General features: G+C 34.3%; 1 pseudogene; it reads right to left on the reverse strand.

Moving 5' to 3' along the window:
- Nucleotides 1–5,480: 5,480 nt before the first annotated feature.
- Nucleotides 5,481–9,468, reverse strand: LOC149572226 (AP-1 complex subunit mu-2-like; annotated as a pseudogene).
- Between the last annotated feature and the right edge of the window lie 641 nt (nt 9,469–10,109).

Below are 10,109 nucleotides of genomic sequence, written 5' to 3' on the forward strand. Positions count from 1 at the left end.
GGACAACTCATTCAAAATGGTTACAAAGTGCTGATGGAAAATGAAAGTGTGTCATTCATGAAAAGGATGGGAGTAAGAGGATATTTGCAACAATCCAAATGACAAAGAACCGGATGCTTCCTTTGAAGATAAATACATGTTTCTCTTCTCCAGTTAGTGTTGCACCTCCCAAGCATGCATGCACATTAGTACATCATCAATCAAATCTTAGTAGCATGATTAAAGACCCCTCTAAGCTATGACATTTCAGGTATGGACATCTTGGCTTTGCTAGTTTAAATTTATTGTCCAAGAAAAGGATGGTAGATGGTGTGCCAAGTATTGTTGATTCATATGACAAGTGTGAGGCTTGTATTTTGGGTGAGCATCATAGGATTCCCTTTAATTTTGATAATTTTAGAAGGGAATGGGCACCATTAGAATTGGTGCATTCTGATTTAGTCGGCCCTATACAAACCACTTCTATTGGGGGGAGTACTTGTTTTAGAACATTCATAGATGATTTCAATCATAGGACATGGGTATAATTTTTGGAAAGAAAATTTGAAGCATTTGATAAATTTGTTAAATTTATTTAGCCATGGCTGAAAATTAATGTGGACACTATGTAAAAGTCCTTAGGGTGGATAAAGGAGGGGAGTATACCTCTAATTTGTTTGCAAATTTTTGTGGGAAGAATGGCATCAAGAAGGAGCTTACAGCTAGTTATACCTCGTAGCAAAATGGAATGGCTAAGAGAAAGAACATGACCATTGTTGAGATGGCAAGGATCATGATGAAAGTAAAGGGACTCCCAACTAAATATTAGGGAGAGGCTATAGCAACAACAATATACTTGATAAACAGGTGTCCTACAAAATTAGTTCATGACAAGATTTGTCATGAGGCATGGTCAAGAAATAGATGGATAGTTGAGCATGTGAGAGTGTTTAGATGTGTAGCATATGCACATGTTCCGAAGGAACAAAGGAAAAAGCTAGATGATAAATGTGTGAAGTGCATCTTCACAGGTTACAACTTGGAATCAAAGGCCTATAGTTTGTATGATCCAATCACCAAAAAGATCATCATTTCAAGAGATGTGGAGTTTCTTGAAAATCAGTGATGGGATGGCATGGTAGATGAATCTTCAAGAACTTCAATTAAAGTGCTGATCATTTTTGAAGAAGAAGAAGTTGATGATGAACAAGATGATGGAGCAAAAAACTTAGGTAGTTGTAGAAAAAGGAAAAAATGAAAGCAACCTCAAACATGCTGAGTTTCAGCCCCTAGTAGCTCAAGACAACCCCGAGTTGGCATACAAAATAGTAGCAACAAAAATACTAAAAATTTAGATCCCACTCTCGATTCCCTATTGCCAAGAAAGACTAAGAGTCTAAGGGAGATATACCAAGAAAGGTACGATGAAGACTATGATGAGAGTATTAACTTTGCACTATTTTCTCATAGTGATCCAACCTATTTTGAAGAAGCTATGAAAGAAGAGAAATGGTGTAGTGCCATGGATGAGGAAATAGATGCTACTGAAAGAAATGAAACATGGGAGTTAACTAGTTTGCCTCCCAAGAAACAAGCAATTGAAGTTAAATGGGTTTACAAGGCCAAGTGCAATGCTAAAGGAAAAATAGATAGGCATAAGGCAGAATTAATGGTCAAGGGGTACAAGCACCAGTATGGTAGAGATTATGATGAGACATGTGCCCTAGTTCCAAGAATAGAAATCGTGCATGCCATCATAGTAATTGTAGCCCAACACAAATGGAAGGTATACCAAATGGATGTGAAGTCTATCTTTTTGAATGGTGTGTTGAAAGAAGAGGTATATGTGGAGTAGCTACCTAGTTATGAAGTTGCAAGTGAAGAACACAAGGTGTATAGATTGAATGGAGCTCTATATGGGCTCAAGCAAGCTCCAAGGGCATGGTACAACAAGATTGACTTATGGTTGATGAGAAATGGCTATAGAAAAAGCAATGGTAAGCCCACTCTCTACATCAAGGTAGAAAATAGTAAGGTTTTGATTGTTGTACTATACATAGATGACTTGATCTTTATTGGAAATGATAATTTCCTAATTGGTGAGTTCAAAGAGGCCATGAAGAATGAATTTTGAATGACAGACCTAGGTCTCTTGAAGCATTTTCTAGGAATAGAAGTAAATCAAATGCATGATAAAATCTTCATCTCTTAAGAAAAATAAGAAAATAAGATCATGGAGAGATTCAAAATGCAGAATAGTAAGGCAACCTCAACACCAACAACAATCAGTCTGAAGTTGAGCAAAGAAGATTGCAGCAAAAATGTGAATCCGATATTATAAAAGAGTATAGTTGGAAGCTTGATGTATTTGACAACAACTCAACTTGACATTATGCATGTAGTAAGTTTGATTTCTAGATTAACAGAAACACCAAAAGATTCTCATTGGCAAGTCACTAATACATTTGGCATCAATTTGCAATGGCTATGTGTCGCAATTACGACAGCTATGTCTTGCCACTATGATTGTAATAGACGTTGCTATTTTTTAGTCTCAATATACAACATCTACCCTATTCCATTGCAATTACGATGCATAGCCATTGCAATCCAACCACTTTCTTGTGACACCAACCTCATTGCAATTCATGGGGTATCTATCGCAATAGCGATGCCTCCAAGGTTTTTGCGATGGTAGTTGGGGCATCCACCTACAACAACTCCAACAACAACCTCGTCACAATAATTCCATTTTTTGTCACAATTGTGACGGCGATGGTTGAATTGAGACAGAAGGGGGCGTCACCTTTACAACAACCTCATCGCAATTCATCATTTTTGTGTCACAATTGTGATGAGATGTGACAGAACATGGCATCGCCACTACCGCTCTCCCATCACAATTGCGACGACGACGGAGTAAAACATAAAAAAAAAATTGTTGGCTTCCAACTATGTCAAAAAAAATTAGACCTCTTAAACCCTGCGTAACTTCAGTTGGTCACATCTTATATTTGAGCAAGATGGTGTCTTATTGGTGCTCCCTCAACTATTTCATGAGATATTATTATCAGGGCATCCAATTGGCTATAGGACATAGATGATTCCTGAACAATCAAATTAGCAATACAGTTGATCTACATTACATTTGGACACTTGATTTGAGGTTCATCTAATTGATTCCCATTCATCATAGGATCTTTATTTGATTAGACCTTGATAGAAAACATTGAGATTTCCTGAGCCCCAAGCCCAAATCGTGCAAGCTTCAATCTCAACATATCATAAAGCCTGTATATAGAGTTGAGCATCATATAGCTGGAAGCTTCACTTGCATTAGCTCTCAGATGGTGTGAGAATGCTTAGCTCTATATACAAGCTTTATGATATGTGGAGATTGAAGCCTGCATGATTTGGACTTTGGGCTTGGGAAATCTCAATGTTTTCTATCGAGGTCTAATCAGATAAAGATCATGTGATGAATGGGAATCGATGAGATGAACCTCAAACCAAGTGTCCAAATGCAATGTAGATCAACCATATTGCTAATTTGATTGTTCAACAATCATCTTTGTCCTATAGCCGATTGGATGGCCTGATAGTAATATATCATGAAATAATGGAAGGAGCACCAATAAGACACCATCCTGCTGAAATATAAGATGTGACCAAATGAAGTTACGTAGGGTTTAAGAGGTTTGATTTTGTTTGATGTTGGAGGTAGTTGAGAATGACGTAGCTGGAAGCTTCACCTCCCTTGTCTCCTCCCTTTGCCTCACTCCTTAGGCCTTAATATGTCATACTTATGTTGCTTAAATTATTGAGTACTGACAATTTTGCTAAAATTGATTCCTTACATTTCTTTTTCAAAAGCTTTCTTATAAGGATAAACTATGATAGAAACAATCTCTTCAACATGCACACACTTTTCCAGCTATGGTGGACTAGGAATGTGCAATATATATTTTGTGCACTACAATATCATGTAGTGAAATCGATTATACAAATACAAATATAGAAGTAGTGAAACCATGGAAGCAAAAGCCAGTAAAATTTGGAAGGTTCAATGAAAACAAATATTATGAAGAAAGATTGAAATGATGTGGCATTAGATTGAATACATCAATATATGTAATTGGATCAAAAATATCTTTGGATATTAATGCCAGTAAAGCAACATCATAATTTTCTGAGATGTGCATATTGATCTCATCATTTTTTATTTAATTAATGTTACTTGAATGATTTGAACAAAAACTTACATAGAATATTAAAGCTACTTTGATTTTTAATCCATGTCACTCAGGTAGAAGAAAAATAGAACAACTTTCTTTTTTAATAATATGTATAGCATACCTGAAATGCACCCGTAAAGCCCTATCTCAGTTGATTTGTTGTCAATCTTGGGATGACAACAAAAATTACTGGCATAGTAGGCTTGTACTTAGCAATCAACCTGGGGCAAATAAAACATAAATATCATGCTAAGAATCAAAATTCGTAGATGTGTTATCTGTATATCAGAAAATCAAATTCACATTGGCACATGTCAATAGATATAAAATCTAGAATTGATGAAATTTCTTGCATTATGAGCTAATGATTATGATAACCAAACCCCAATAGTGGTAAAAATGAAACCAAATTGTAACTTATCACCAATTTCCCAAATTCAATAGTTTCAAATGTCCAAGGAATATATAATGTAGAATAAGAAAATAATTACTTTGCAATTCATCTGGATGTTGTAAATACTGCTATGACAGAAGCTTTCACTTTGATTGCTGCACTTACCTAAAATTATCATACAAATACTTCTATTAAATTTATATCACTTTCCACATATCAAACGAATAGTAAATCACAACCAACATTAAAATTCATCTGTAAACAAAACTTGAGTCATGGCAAAAGGAAATTAAAATAATTTTATGTACTTACTGTAGAGGTTGCAATGCATTCCAACTGAGACATCGGTTCACTTTGACATTTGAGAGTCTTCTTAAAATAAACAACCTGATTGGACACTTTCTTTGCCTGCATGAAATAATTAGAATATGTTATCTTTTAAGTAGTTGTTCAGATCATAATATGATATCACAATACATATATTTAGAGAAGGGGGAGAGAAGGTTATTGGTTGACCTCAATTCTAATGATCAGTGGCTGAAACAATTGACTGTAACTAATCTCTATATCCTCCCACCCAGTGCTGAAGCAAAGTTCATTCCAAAGATTTTTTTTTTCGCTTAGAGAGTAAATTAGGTGAGATCGAGAAACTACGGTTGAAAGTAATCAGAATATATAAAAGAAAGAATGATGAACACAACAAAACCAAATTTGTGATGGGTTTTTAACAAGACACAATTGTTAGGCAGATGGTCAAATAACATCCTTCTGCTTGATCCTTCATTTAGAAATTGAAAACAACTTAATAAGCCATTAGAATGATCAAATACCACATTCTCTCTTGTTTACAACATTTCTCAGTTATCATTAGTCTAGATCATTCTTAGTTCATATTGACCTTCCATTGTAATGTACCTCACTCATGGAAATGCTTGATATCCACTCTTTTCAATGATTTTCAGATACCTGACCTGCAGTAAAGAATTGCAACAAAAGAAAGTTGTTATAAAGTAGTAGCCTAAATCTAAATGAACAAAATCTAAATTCTCAACCATTTATTCAATGCATCAATTTATTTGTGGAGCTAAATATTTAAAAAGCATAATGATTTTCACTGAGGCCAATATAAATATAAGCAATGAGCTTGTTCTCATCAGAAATATAGAAGTGAACACACAAAAGGGTCCAACACTGTAATGACTTTTATGGAGTCAGTCCAAAATGACCTGAAATGACTCAAATTTCAGATAAGTTATAAATCATGGTAATGAGCTAATGATACTTGCAAAAGCAATAATCTACATTTGTAAACTAAAGTTAAGAAATGACCTAAATACCTGATACAGTAAAATATGGTATCTCAAGTTTGACATGAATAGGCACCTGCTTTTTTGGGGTTGCTTCTTTAGCAGTTATGCTAGAAAGGCTAAATTCAGCCCTCAATATGTATTCATGAATCAAAACCCACATAATAAGTCAATCAAGAAACTAAAACATCAGGGTCTAGAACCATGGTACTATTAATCATCTTTGAACAAGAAAATCAATGAAAGCTGCAAGATACCTTTCCACCAAGAAATGATTTTATTTTCCAAAGCAAAGCATCCCTCTCTGGGGAGTATGTAGAAGTAACCATTGATGTGTGTACATGAGGTGTAGATGCATCAGCTGGTACTGGCAATTCAATTTCAACATTTGTTTCTGTACTGCAAAGTTAAAGAAAACCATGAGACAAATCAACAAATACACAGAAATATCAGTCATACTTAAACCATTCCTTGAAGCTAACATGTTAGAAAGATCTATCTAAATAGTAGATAAATCAGATCTAAAATAGGCATACATAAGCCAGAGAGATAATTTTAAACCTATGATCTTTGTATTGGTTGTGTGCTCTCACAAAATATTCTACCTAGCTTCTTGAATGCTTTTCTACTTGAGCTTCAACCCATATCAATGGCTTTACCTGCAAAGTAATAAAAACATATGATATGAAACCTACTTTAGAAGGATATCCTTCATAACAAAACTTCAAAGATTTGACAACAATTGCATTCTCTTGAATATATGAACAAACCTGTGTGCTAAGTCTATAGTTCATAAGATAAAAAGTCCCATCATGAGGTATGAAGGATATAGTTCTATCATTTTCAAAATGAGCAAGACGAATGCACTTGATAGAAGAAATAGAAATTAACATATGCCTTTTCAAGGGAAAAAGAAGACCAAGTACAACATCAAAGGAATTTGCAAGCACTTTAATATAAGATAAAATTGATAGTTTAAGGAATTGAATAAGAAAATGAGCTTGATTGCATACTAATGAAACTTGATGTCATCCAAATCAATTGATTTACCCTTTGATGCTTTTCCTTGAGCTTCTAGTAGCACCCTATGATTGAGTCCAAGTTTGCATTCTAGCATTCCGCTGAAAAAAAGTGAATCAAAATACACTTGTCATTAACAGCTAACTATGTAACATTTCAACAGTCATGCTGTACATTATAAATAAATAAAAATTAGAAATAGCCACATTTTGCACAAAACAAGCTAAACTAACCATGAAACACAATCAATAATTCAATGCCAAATATTAAATCAAAAGTTATAATGGTTTAATACTTATGGCATATGTATACAAAAAGAAATCATTAGTGGTCAAACTACTTCCAACACTCAATAATTATATAAAACATCTAAAGATACATACATATCAGTATTTTATTCTTTTTTTGTAATTTTTCATACTGTTTTATTTCCAAGATCGGCTGTGGGGATCCAACTTCAGCCTTGATATGGCAAGGGCAAGGGTGTCCTGACCAAATTATTCTAGATACATCTATTACAAACCTAGGAAAGGCCTACAAACTGTACGAATTGGACCTGGTCTAGGTATGGGACCCAGTGCAGCATAATCTAAACTTCAACATTTGGTTATTATAATTTGACTTTTAATCTGTCACTCTAAACTCTCCAAGAAATTGGACTCTGTTCAGTCATCCACCACAGTTCATTATTCTTCTATATTTGTTTTATTCTCGTTGAAGCATGTAATCTATTGAAATGCAAGTATCCAGCAACGAAGTTGGTTGTCTCATGACCAAAAAATTGTTATTTATTAAATCTTAACAATGAATATGAACATAATATTTGTACTTATAAAAGTTGGACTATTTTTAGATTCTTTTTCTGATGGTAATTCATAATTCTACCATGTAAAAATAAACACAAGATCTTTATTATCTGAACTCTCATGCGCCAATCTTGTTCTCATAATATATGTCTATTCCTTTAGCTGTGTATAAGCATACATGGGCCTTTCAGCTTAGAAAATGGGGTTTGTCCTATTTCAAGGCATTCCACAAGTAGTGTACATAGTTAAGAAAATAGGTGTATAGTAACATTATAATGTTCTCCATGAACCTAGCTGGAGTTTATAGTATTTCAACTTAGCAGAGATTATGAGAAACAGTTCCATGTTTCCTCTCTGTAGTCTATTAGTTTTATTTCTAAAAGAACTCAATAATGAGATTATGCATGGGGTAGGAAAAAACTACCTCAAGTACGCTCTCATCTTCAACACTCCAACCACATCAGATTGCACTATTTGCCCATTGCTACTCACAAGAATATTTACACTTTCTACTACATCCAAAAAGACCTTGAATAACAAATTAAAAGAACAAAATTAGTTAAATATCAATTGCTATATTCAATCAAAGCACAAATTTAAATCTGGATTAGCCTTCAACCTCATTTTTTTTGTATTGTATTCCTTCACTTCGCCAGGAAACTGCATTTGTAACAACCATTAGAGGTTGCTTAGTGACTTCCATCCTGTAATCATCCATTTTGATGAATTCACTAAGAATCTTTGCCTTTGTATAGTGAGGGTACTCGAAATCCATTATTTCATCTAGCAGTTCATACTGCACAATGGGAAATTAAAGTGGTGAAATGATATACACATATTTTAAGTTTTAAGTTTGTGATAAAATATTCTCAAATAGTTCATTACAAGGAATTTTGAACCCTCGACGCTCTGTGGCTTAGATTAAAAATAGATGTGTACACTCACAACAATGAGAAAATTGTCTCTTAAAGACTCTTCTTCTAGCTCTTCAAAATAGTGCTTGAATACCTGTAGAAATAGCACACATGACAATCCAAAACTGAACCTAAAGTTGACATGTGAATCAGTTATTGCAACATACTAATCATAGTAGAAAACAAAGAGGAACATTAACAACTCTTGATTACTGTAATAACACCTAAATATGCATGCAATAGCTACAAATAAAAGAATTATATGCATACACTAGAATCCCTGGCTCTATAGGTTTAGTAAGTTCCCGAAATGTAGTGTTCCATTTAATAATTGAAAATAGAGCCTTAGAAAAGAAATAAATTGTGAATGAGAAGTGTAGATTGTTGAACTTACATCCACAACTCAGTGTAAAAATAATAGCAAGCTAGTTGCATTAGAGTTCTATCTTGATGCTGCCATAAGGTAGATATTGTTATGCTGAATGAACATGTAAGTCATCCCATTGTCATAGAGTACTAGATTTTGTAATGTGGGATCACCCTATCCATGTAATTCCTTCAAAAAACTTGTCAAAACACATATGTTGAAACCATCCTCACACATGGCCAATTCAGCCTCATAAGATCTTGACAAGATATAAGAGAGGGGGATACATTTTAATGAATATATTCATACGAGACAATGTAATTTATGTGACATTGGCCACCTAAACGTCTTTAACTTTTAAGTAATTTGCACACCTCTATGTAAATATTCCATATCTGAGAAGCTTCTTTGTCCAACATTGCAATTTTTAACTTTATGATGCACATAGCACAGATGAGTCAAAAGAAACCATAGTTTCTTGTGTTCTTTCCACAGTTTTAAAAGAGTTATTATTGATAGATCCATGTAAGAATTTTATTCCTCTAAAAAAATTTTTATTACTAGTTTTAAAGAAAGTGGACACAAACTAACTAAAGAATCTTCAAATTGAGGACTGGAAGTTACATTGATGCAGAGCCTTCTAATATCCCCTTAAGGAACCCTATTCAACTTGAGGATTCAATGTCTTGGAATCCACTCAAGGAACTAGCGTTCACCTCAAAGATCAATAAGAAGTCCCTGACTTAGTAGATCTCTTCCACACACCATACCCATGAATTCACTTTCTACCTCGTTACCACAATCTCTTATTGGATCAATTTCCTTCTAGGTCACCTAGTGTACCTAGCACCTCCATCATACCAAAATCCAACTTCAGCATCTCTCACTAACCCTAACACCTTAGACCATCTTATCATGGCCTATCTACCATGCTTCAGCTCTTCACCAGCTTCCAACAAACCATCTTTCACCATTTCCTACTTTAGCCCTTCTAGGCCTGTCTAGTAGCCCTATCTTACAACAAATTGCACTTTTCTCTCTAACTCCCCAAAAAACCTAGTGACTTAGTCACCTTTTCAAATACCCT

The sequence above is a fragment of the Cupressus sempervirens genome, chromosome 2 (genome assembly GCF_028749045.1).
Source record: "Cupressus sempervirens isolate cs-2001-9-10 chromosome 2, ASM2874904v1, whole genome shotgun sequence".
Taxonomy (NCBI): Eukaryota; Viridiplantae; Streptophyta; class Pinopsida; order Cupressales; family Cupressaceae; genus Cupressus; species Cupressus sempervirens.